Below are 11,538 nucleotides of genomic sequence, written 5' to 3'. Positions count from 1 at the left end.
AAAAAAAAAAAAAAAAAAAAAAAAAAAAAAAAAAAGAAGGGAGGGAGAGAAGTGCCTCCAGAGACTGAGTCGGACCTTCAAAGGACATCTGCTGAAGACAGTACTCTCACCATACACATCTGACTTTGATATAGATATTTCCCAAAGATCCCAGTACTCCAAAATTCAATCTCAACCTTAGTCATTGCAAAAGTCACTTTGGAGCCCATGGTAGGCAAGCACTTGGTATAACGCTGCAAACAAAACAGACACAAGCTCAATGCTAATGAGGCTCATGTGCAAGCAGAAGAAACAGGAAAGTCAAAAGAATATAAAACAGAGTTACGATATGGAGGGACAAGCACCAAGCCAGAGTAAGGAGTGGTTCTAAGGACTGAGGCATAGCAAGGTGACAAGGGAATGATTTAGGACACAAAGGGAGGGATTTCCCTGGGCAATCAACCCAGTGTGACCTGGTGCCCTCTTTCCCTTCATCTGAATGTGCTTGTGAATTCTTTGGAGCCTTCCCAAATCCCCTACTCTCTTCTAGTTGATCGTTTCCATTCTTGAAGTTTCAACATCTTAGTAAACATCTGTTCCAACTTCAACTTCTGCAAAGATTCCTAGGCTCCCTCTTGGGCATATGTTCTCAGTGTCTTGATTCTCCTTTCTCGTTTTATCTCAGCTCTGAACTTCCCACATATGGAGACAGGGGTGAGGGGAGCCTTCCAGAACCTCGGCCTTCCTTCCTTCCCCCAGGCAAAGTCCTAGCTGAAATGTGGGCTTAGGAAAGGTTCTTCCCATGGATTTGTGCCATAAATCACCCAGACTCATTATTAACGTTTTCATAAAGCCTTTAAAAAGTAATAGGGTCGTTGGCTTTGTAATCTCAAGTGTGTTTTTGCTGCCATTTGCCTTATACTGAAAAATTCCTACTCCCTTTGGGTGGAGAGTAAATGTAATTCTCAAGTTTGAAGGAATTCATGTAGGAGATCTTCTGAGAAGATTAGAATCTCCTGTTGGACCTTGAAATCTCACCAGGAAAATCTAGAACATCTCAAAGCTGAGTTTAGCCTCGTGATTTACATTTTCTCTGATCAACTAGCGAATTTCTCCTTTCCTTCAAGTATCTTGCTAATGAACCCCTTAATGAGCCAGGTCATTCCTGGCTTTAAGTAAAGCACAAAATATATGTTTGGAAAGATGAAGGCTAGTTTTTGATGGTAATGGTATTATAGAAGCTGGAGGTTTTGATAGAATAACAAAAAAAATATTGAATAGTAATGAAATATAAAAATGTGTTAAGGTATATTTATCTCTGATTTCTGCACAACATATTTAAGAATAGCATATTTTAGAGCTTTTACAATGAAAGTTATTTGACTTCTGATTGAGGTAATACATGCCAAGGATTTATACACAGAACCACTTAAAAAATGCAAATTATGAAAGTGGCGTGCTGCAATGTCCTCATCAATCATAAAGAATACATATTTTGAATCAGCATGGAAATGTATAATCTATTCTTCATAGATCTCAGCATGGAAGTGCTGCCATATTCAGCTAACTGGAGCACACATATTATCAGCAAATAATTACTCCCCCGCTCTGATGTTATCATGGGATAATAGTGCTAAAATGCTGCTCAGAGCAATAACATTTCTGGGGGAAAAATTTCTTCTTCATTTAGTCTCACAGTCAAAAAAAGGCACGGGTGGTATCCTATCTTTTACAATACTTTTCTATTTCTATTATTAACATGGCTAAATCATGCCCCTGTGCCTCTCCAGACTCTGAAGCAGTGTAGGTTTATTTTACTTTGTAACCAAACATAATGAAACCTCAAGGGAGGAAATGTGGTTAAATAGAGCATTCCTGGCCATGAAGGATTTGGTGCTCCTATTAGTAAAATTGCCTTAAAATGTGAGGTGAGAGCTACTTCAGACCTACCCACACAATTACAGACAAGTGCAATTCGCTTACAGAAATTCTGGAACATTCCTGTTGCTTTAAGATTTGATCAGTGAAGAGGAAGTGAGGTAGCATTACCTGGAGCTCAGATTTAAGCTGACCTGTTTCTTCCTAGGAAAAGAGCTTTAAAAAAAAACAAAGAAAGGGGCCAGGCGCAGGGGCTCACGCCTGTAATCCAAGCACTTTGGGAGGCCGAGGCGGATGGATCACGAGGTCAGGAGATGGAGACCATCCTGGCTAACACGGTGAAACCCCGTCTCTACTAAAAATACAAAAAATTACCTGGGCGAGGTGGCAGGCGCCTGTAGTCCCAGCTACTCGGGAGGCTGAGGCAGAAGAATGGTGTAAACCCAGGAGGCAGAGCTTGCAGTGAGCTGAGATTACGCCACTGCACTCCAGCCTGGGCAACAGAGTGAGACTCCGTCTCAAAAAAAAGAAAGAAAAAAAAAAGGAGGGGGGAAATAATCGTGCTGGGGATAAGATACATCATGCAGAATCTCAGATGTGTGCTTTCTAGGGAACTAGAATTATCACCACAATCACCCACAGAGGAGTAGGGGGCAGGGCTGGTGCTCCTCAGCCAGCGGCATAGGGAACAGGCGTTATATATAAGCAGGGAACACCTTGGGTTACAACAGAAGTGACTGCAAACCCTGTGTTATTACCACAACTCTTTCCTGAAAATTGACAGTCCCACCCAACAGTAGCTTATATCTGGGGCTGAACTTTGAAGAGCTTATTCATGCTGAAAGAGGTTTAATTTGTTCCACTATTCTCATGTATGCATGACTATCTAGAGGCTCAGGAAACAAACATGATTTTTTTTTTTTTTTCCTCTCTGTATTTCTTTCCACAACTTTACAGATAGGTCTGATTGTCTTAGCCCATTTTGTGTTGCTGTAAGAATATCTGAGACTAGGTAATTTCCAAAGAAGAGTGTAATTTCCAATTTCATGTGCTTCCCAGCTTCAAATATTTCAGTGGGTTCCCAGTTTCTGTGGGATAAAACCCACATTTCTTATGGCTTGTAAGAGTCTTCATAATCCAGCCCTTACCTACCCCTCCAGCCTAATCTCCTATCACAGGTTTGGACTCTGTGCTACCCCTGTAGTCTACTCAAATAAAAGTACTTGGAATTCCGTGAATAACTGCGGATTTATTTTAATTTAGCTCAGTTTGCAGTCTGAGAAGTTCAAGGATTCGGCTCTGCCTTCTGAAGAGGACTTTTGAGCTGTCACAACAGGGTAGAGAAAGGCAAAGCGGAAGTGGGCACATGCGAAGGGAAGGAAACCCAAGGGGCATTGTGCTTTATAACAGTCTCCTTTCAGGGGAGTTAATCCATTCCCACAAGAACGAATCTGGGCTCTCAAGAGCAGGAACTCACTCACTAACTCCAGAACAGCATCTGTGAGGGATCTGCCCCTATAACGCAAACACCTCCTACTAGCTCCCACCTCCTAATACCCCCACACTGAGGATCCAATTTCTACATGAGCCTTGGTGGGAACCTGAACAAACCATCTCCAAACCATAGCACGGATACAGTAGCTACCCTCGTTTATAGAATACTTTCTTTCGTATGTTGGAACAGGAGTTCTCAACCAGTGATAACATTAGCTCCCCAGCCAGGGAATATTTGGCAAAGTTGGGGGACATTTTTGGTTATTACAACTTGGGCTGGAGGATGCTACAGGCATCTACACGCATCTAGTGGGTGCAGGGCAGGGATGCTGCTAAATATCCTGTAGTGTACAGGGCAGCCTCAAATGAAAACAGTGCCAAGAATGAGGTTGAGAAACCCTGTTCTAGATCATGATGATCACTGTAGAGTTCACACCAAACCTGCAAGTGAGGCACTGTTATTATTCCTATGGTGTAGATTAAGACACAGAGTCTAGGAGATCAATAATTGCAACACCTATAATTTACTGAGGATCTATTATGTGTTTGGCCCTCTACTAGGCAGCTTTACTGTATAGTATCTATTCACCAACATCTTAAGGTAAGTAGTATTAATCCCATTGTACAGATGAAAGAAAATGGAACATCATTTGCCCAGGATCACATAGCTATTAATTGGCAGAGCTAAGATACAAACTCCCATCTGGCTCCAAGTCACATGCCATGTCTCCTGTATTCCACTGCATCAAGATCACAGCTGCTACATAGCAGAACGGGGATGCAAACTTGGAAGACAAAATTCCAACTTCTAGACTTTTCTTATGATAATACCGCATCGCTGATCAAAGAAAGACAAAACCCTCCAAAAGTGCCATGATGTATATGAAACCTCAGGACATGCTGGCTACACAGGTAGATTAAAAATGGTTCTTCCAGCAAAGAGACACTGGACAGAAGTGCCCAAGCAGGAGGCTTTCTATGGTCAACAGTCCCCTTCTGTAGACAGCTGGATGCCCAGAAACAGATGTTGGTAAATATGTTAAGCAGTTTCCTCACTTTTCTGCTTCTGACTGAATCACGCTTAAGTAAAGTGAAGTCATCATCAGCAGGACAGTCCTTTTGACACTGAAATGGGGATACCTACAAAAGAGTCAGCTCTCAGATCAGGAGAGCCCCCCACCGACTCTCAAACCAAGAAAACTCCCCTAGACCAGAATGGCCCCCCTCAGACCAGGAGAGTCCCCTCAGGACAGCCCCTTAGAACTCTCACCTGGGCTTACATTGAGAACATTCTATTGTAGGTGGCAAAGCTTTCTGGTCTGGGAGAATGCGTATATGGCTCATTGCAATTACACATACTTGGAGCTTAAATAAAATGTCCCCTTGTAAAATATGAAAAGTGGGAAAGTTCTGCTATGAATAAAATACTTAAAGATTTAATAAACTACACATTACACACACCTGAGAGTCAGAGAGAGAGAGGGGAAAGGTGGGCAGAAAGAGAGAGAGAGAGAGTTTGCTACTGAAGCCTAATTCACTCTTATTAGCAGCTTCACCAAGGTTATTACATGACATGAACATGAATTTACCCCCAGCCTGTTAACCCACAGGACATCTGCTGAATGCCTTGCTTATAAATATCTCATCTACACTCTCTCGTACAACACAATATTATCATTATTCCTCATTTCAGTAAAGAACTTGTTCCGATGGGCATTTATTTAAAAAATACTCATTTATTTATCCAGCTGGCCAATATCCCATATGTATCGAGGACCAATATCTATTATTTGATAGTCATTCTGTATTAACTACATCAAATATGAGCAGCCAGCTCTTAGATTTTGATTTTCCCAGATGTATTGTCACTTTTATGTAGACTTCTAGGGAACCTTGAAAACCTCAGAAAAAATAGAATAATCACCTTGAGCTCCTACTTATTCGCTAGCCCACCCACTTAACCAGCTATCTGATCCTATTCAGACTCCTTCTAAAATTATCAATGCAGTCTTGTTTCCCGAGACTCCAATCTTGCGTCACTCCCCCTTTCCATATAGTGGATGGTTCAAGATGGAACTGACACATCCAATTTCATGTCCTTCTCAGTTTCAAATATTTCAGTGGGTTCCCAGTTTCTGTGGGATAAAACCCACATTCCTTATCATGGCTTCTAAGAGTCTTCATAATCCAGCCCTCACCTACCTCTCCAGCCTTATCTCCTATTACTAGTTTGGACTCTGTGCTACCTCTTTAGTCTAGTCAAATAAAAGTACTTGGAATTCCGTGAATAATTAAAATATTTCATGCTTAATGCCATTGCACACCCTGGAATGCTTCTCTTTCTACCTCTAACACATAGAGACTAGAAAAAATCCTATTCATCCTATCAGACAGGCAAAGTCTGAAATCCCCAGGGAAGACCTTTCCTGGTCATTGTGGAGGTCAACCCCTCAATGCACCTGTCACTCAAGATGCCCCACTAAGCCTGTCATGAGAATCCTGTGCCCTTACCAAGGTGTAGTTTAAGGATGGGTAGGTGATTTAATTCTGGTATTGGGGATCAGAAAAGGACACTCCAAAATATGGCTCTTTGACATGCTAAACTGAAGCAATAGCCTCAAGGTTTCTCTGACCTCCCCCCTATTCCTTCATCTCTCAATCACCTCTCTCTTCCAAAGCACAGGAAAAGGCTGTTCGTTGAAGTTTCCTTATCTACCTAGAAACCAGACTCATCATAAGAGAACAAACGGCCTTCAATCCCCTCCCTGAAGCTTCATTAACCAGAAGATCAAAACTCGTATCATGAGGAAGAGCCTGGCAATTAAACATCACACCTAGAACCCAGACAAACTTTGTCTCCAATCCCGTTCAATTCCCAAAGAGAGTATCATTTATTAACCATTGTCTGAGCACTGGGCTTATTCATTCCCCCTACAAGTTATTTACTCCTCCTCAAATTGACAGACATATTGCCTCAATCTCTCTTTTCCCAATGAAGAAGGTTGTACAAGCATCTGGACCTCACTGGGTTACTGGGTAATCATCCTCCTTCAATTTTCTAGGCTAATACACATTAAATAAATTTGTATGCCTTTTCTCCTATTCATCTTCCTAACATTAGTTCCTTTCCAGAGGGAAAAGGGCGAACCTTTAGAAGGTGAAGGAGAAGTTTTCCCTTGGCCCCAGTACTGGCCCATACTGAAGAGTACATAGGAAGTTTTCTTTTCCTTCCTTCTCCCAAAGATGACAGATAAAAGAGATGCCCCCTCGTCTCTCTGATGCCGTCATGTGGGCAATTGCTGCAGCCATCGTGATACTGAAGCAGAGCTACTGTTGGACTGGAAATGACAGTGACCATGATAGATCAGAGACATGAAAGAACCAAATACCTTGATGAAATTTTTGAGCCACTGTAGTGACTGCACCTGGAAGTCTGCCCTTCTTCTGACCTCCCAGTTTGATGAAATTTCTTTTCTCACTTAAGTTTAGATCAATCTGAGTTAGGGATTTCTGTCACATGAAGCTAAAGCATCCTCACTTTGTCACCTGCTCTGACGTTCCCACTGTTACTGTCGCTGGGCTTGGCGTCCCTCCTTGCTCTTCTCCCACTTTTTCCTCTTCTGGCATTTATTTTGTAATCCTGTTGACTTATCTGACTCCACTCTTAGACTATGAGCTCCTTAAAAGCAGGGATGATAGTATCCACGTTTCTCTCCTAATTCCTGGCAAATATCAGATGTTTGCAACATTTTCGCAAAATTGACTTTGTTGAATAGTTCTGAATCAAGGGGTGAGAAGTAGGAGGACATTTATGTTGTGACTTTCATGATACTTATTTTCGAGAATATAAGGAGCCCCGTTTGTGCCGTGTGAAAAATGCCTTCTTGACATAAATGTTGGGTCCTGGTAATGTTACAAGTCAGATCCGACTAATATTTACAGAGCTGCCATTCTGTGCCAAGAACTTCCACATATTTTCCATGATTTGATTGCCATGGAATTATCTATAATGTCAGTATTCCATTCCCTTTTACAGATTCAGAAAACTAAAGCAAGAGGAGGTTAAAAGTAACCAATAAAAGATGAATATCCGGGAAGTAAAAGCCGGCCATAAAATTAGGGCTTCTGACTTTAGGTTAGGCATATTTTCCATGATGTTATGCAGCCAATAGCTGTCAACTTTGTATGCTTACTCTGCAGTGAGAACTCTGTTAAGCATTCTCTGTGTGTTACATCACATAGTACTCACAACAACACGAGGTAAGGATGATCACCACTTTCATTTTTCACATAAGAAATGTAAGGAATGTACTAGCTGGGATTTTAACCCTAGCAAGTTTTACTTCATTCCTGAACTCTTAACCCTACAGAGGGCAGAAGGCAGCCTGAGACCAAGTATAGCCATAATAAGATAAATGAACATTCAAGCTGGAGATTTCAGAAAGTCTTCGTAAAGCCTCCTAGTGCCAGGAAGACGACTCCCCTAGAACAACCTCTCTTACATCCAAGAATATTGTTTGTCTCTGGTCTGGCCTTACCTGCGCCGGCAGTTTCACTGCTCCCTCCCCACAAGACCCTTCCTCTGTAACAGTGACACAGCCCTGACACCTGTGGCAGCAACGGAGAGAAAAACTCCGAGAAAAACTCTGAAACGAGGAGCTCCATCATTAAACAAGGTGCTGGGTAAAACCAGCACGGCACAGCCTGAAAATGGAAAATCACAGAGAGGGAGGCAGAGTGGATAAATGTACTGGGGAAATAAATGGTTCTGAAATAAAACCCTGGCCAGGCACGGCAGCTCACACCTATAATCCCTGCACTTTGGGAGGCCGAGGCGGGCGGATCATGAGGTCAGGAGATCGAGACCATCCTAGTTAACATGGTGAAAACCCGTCTTTACTAAAAATACAAAAAATTAGCTGGGCATGGTGGCGGGTGTCTATAGTCCCAGCTACTCTGGAGGCTGAGGCAGGAGAATCTCTTGAACCTCGGGGGTGGAGGTTGCAGTGAGCTGAGATGGTGCCACTACACTCCAGCCTGGGCAACAGAGCAAGGCTCTGTCTCAAAAAAACAAAACAAAACAAAAAAAACCCCCTAAGTTATATGTATCAGTTCAACATGTGCAATATTAAAAATGCCCACACTTTAACATTTTCAGGACACATGTGCCAGTTGGTGAAGAGGAAATCTAAATCCCTGTTTCCTGGCTCTCAGCCACGTCTTCTTTAATGAACTACCTTAGCCCTATGTAGCTTTCCTTCCCAGGATGTTCTAAAAACATCACATATACAGTAAAACATACAAATCTTAAGAATGCAGCTGGATAATTTCAAAATATGTAAACTTGCATACATAAACGGCACAAATCATGATCTAGAACCTTTCCAACCATTAGAAAATATTTAAAGTTTGCAGTCTTATTTTACATAAGTTTTAATTGGATTAATGTCTCATTCTTGACAAGATACTAGGTTCTGGGAGGGCAGGGCTACATTCATGTTGTCCAACACTGTGTCCCCAAACCCTGCCTGGTATGGTGCCAAGCACATAAGATTTGTTTGCATACATTTGTTGAACCAACACATGAACTGGCAGCAAGATGTAGCCTACTCAGCTGGTAACTTGTCAAGTCTCAGTTCATTTGTCTTTAAGTTTGAGATAACATCTTCCATTCTTCCCTTCCGGGTTTGAGAAAATCAAATGAAAATATTGACACAGAAGTGTATGTTGTAAGCTGCAAAGCTCTGTATAAATAACAGTAAGTACACATTTAGCAAATGTAAATATTTTGACCTATTTCTTGTCACTAAACTTAAAAGTAAGTTGAAATGTGATGATCTATGAATTTCCAGGAGTTTAAACTACAACATCTCATTTTCTAAGTTAACCTTTTCTGGTCAGTTGCTCAGGTTTTATCACTGTCTATAAGCCCTATGAGCGTCTGCCTGATTTCAAAGATGGTCTTTAATGATCCCAGCTTCCGGGTACTCATACTCTTGGGTAATCTCTTCCCTTTGAGTATGGGCTAAAACTAGTGACTTGCATCTAATGAATAGAATATGGCAAAAGTGATGGGATATCACTCCTGTGACTAAACTGAGGCTCTCGTTTGACACCTTATGAGGAACTCAATTCTGTCAACAATCAAGTGAGCATGCAGGTAGACCTTGCCCTCATCTGAATTTGGGATGACTGTAGCCCTGGTCAACATTGTGGTTACACCCTGAGGCCTCCAGCAGAGCTAAGCCATGACAAGACTCCTGATCTAAAGAAGCTGTGACCTCATCATTAGGTACTGTTTTAAGCCACTAAGTGTTGGGATAATGTGTTATTCCACCATAACTAAATTTAAACTCCTTGGATTTTCATTACTTGAGACTACAGTAATAACGACCGGCATTTTCCAAGTTAGCCTTTTGGTCTAGGTGTTTGGTTTTTTATCATGAATCCGTATCTTTTTTTTTTTTTTTTTTTGAGACAGAGTCTTGCTCTATCGCCCAGGCTGGAGCGCAGTGGCTGGATCTCAGCTCACTACAAGCTCCGCCTCCCAGGTTTACGCCATTCTCCTGCCTCAGCCTCCCGAGTAGCTGGGACTACAAGCGCCCACCGCCTCACCCGGCTAGTTTTTTGTGTTTTTTAGTAGAGACAGGGTTTCACCGTGTTAGCCAGGATGGTCTCGATCGCCTGACCTCGTGATCCGCCCGTCTTGGCCTCCCAAAGTGCTGGGATTATAGGCTTGAGCCACCGTGCCCGGCCATGAATCTGTATCTTTAATGAGAGCAGGTTAACAGATGCTTTAACCAACACTAAATAAAGCTAGGGTCTTTTAAAATTCCCACACACAGCAGGAATTCAATACATCTATGTGGAATGAACAAAGAATAATCAAGTGAAGTAAGATGATCTCTAGTGAGGATGAATGACATGCCACGGAAAAGCAGATGAGGGATGGAGACTTGGGGGAAGGATGGTGGTTCCTAGAGAGAACGAGGATACTAAGAGTGTATGTGCTGCAATCATGAGGACTCCAAACCTGCTGATTTCTGACATAAGCCAGAAAGTTTAAGGTGGTGCTGTCTTTCCCTATATTCCCTTCTAATGTTCTGGAAAATCCATCATTTTTATTTTTTCATGGCCTGATAACTTAAACAATCCAAACATCCAAAATAAGGGAATAATAAAACAAAGAGAAATGTCCACACTGTGGTATCTTCTCCAGCCATTTAAAAATGGAAATATACATGATTCAGAAAGATATTATCTTCATTCAGATTGGATAAAACAGGTTGCAAAGCAGTGTATATGGTATGATTCTATTTTGGTAAAATTATATGTATATGTACATACTAAAAATGTCTGAAAGGATATACTGACATTGTTTATCTTTTGGTGGTAGGAGTATTAGTTATTTTTACTCTTATGCTTTATAGTATTTTATAATTTTTAAAACAAGCATGTATTACTTTTATACTTAGAAACAGTAAAAATTATATAAATTCATTGCAAAATACATAAAACAAGGAAGATGCCCTAAAGATAATACTTCTCTATTAACGCTGTTATTGGAAAAGACATCACATTGTGTAGAGTGAAAATCCTCACAACTCTTCTTATTTGATCATCACAGAGCCGGAAGAGTCTCATGCACTTGGCAGTGAAGCAGGCATACTGAGGGCTTTTATGCTGGGGCCATCTGAGCCTCTTAACCTTAGGCCTTTCCAAGTCCAGTGGTTAATCAAGAGTGATTCTGTGACACTGCTGTTTTGAAGGTTTTCTGAGGACATCCAATTAGCCGATACTCGTTGCCTCTATAACAGGTTCTCACTTCTTGGAGTTTTTTAGTGCTTAGGAAGCTCTAACCTGCTGATTCTTAGAATTTTTTACTGCAGCAAAAGGAAATGAGGAGCTTGTTCAAGCTCCCTTTCTCTCTGCGAGGGATTATTTTTGTAGGCTTGAGGTAGGGCCTAGGAATCCATCACATACGCTCAAGAAATTTTGATGCCTATCATCTAAGGACTACACATGGAGAAATACTGCAAAGTTATTATTCTTGCTGGCTTGGTTACATTCTGAGTAAAATAATATTTTACCTGCACTGATGTTCCCTCCCTCAGTTCTTCCCTTTTCTCTTTTCTCATCTCGTCTCATCTCATCTTGTCTTGACACGGCCTTGCTCTGTCACCCAGG

General features: G+C 41.5%; 1 protein-coding gene across 1 annotated transcript in view; it reads right to left on the bottom strand.

Moving 5' to 3' along the window:
• CDH13 (cadherin 13) overlaps positions 1 to 11,538 on the bottom strand; it is a 1,108,439-nt gene that overhangs the window by 481,264 nt on the left and 615,637 nt on the right. The window lies entirely within an intron of this gene.

This window comes from Piliocolobus tephrosceles, chromosome 17 (assembly GCF_002776525.5).
Source record: "Piliocolobus tephrosceles isolate RC106 chromosome 17, ASM277652v3, whole genome shotgun sequence".
Classification (NCBI taxonomy): Eukaryota; Metazoa; Chordata; class Mammalia; order Primates; family Cercopithecidae; genus Piliocolobus; species Piliocolobus tephrosceles.
Note: the sequence above shows the minus strand (reverse complement) of the source record. Positions and strands in the feature narration are given on the sequence as shown.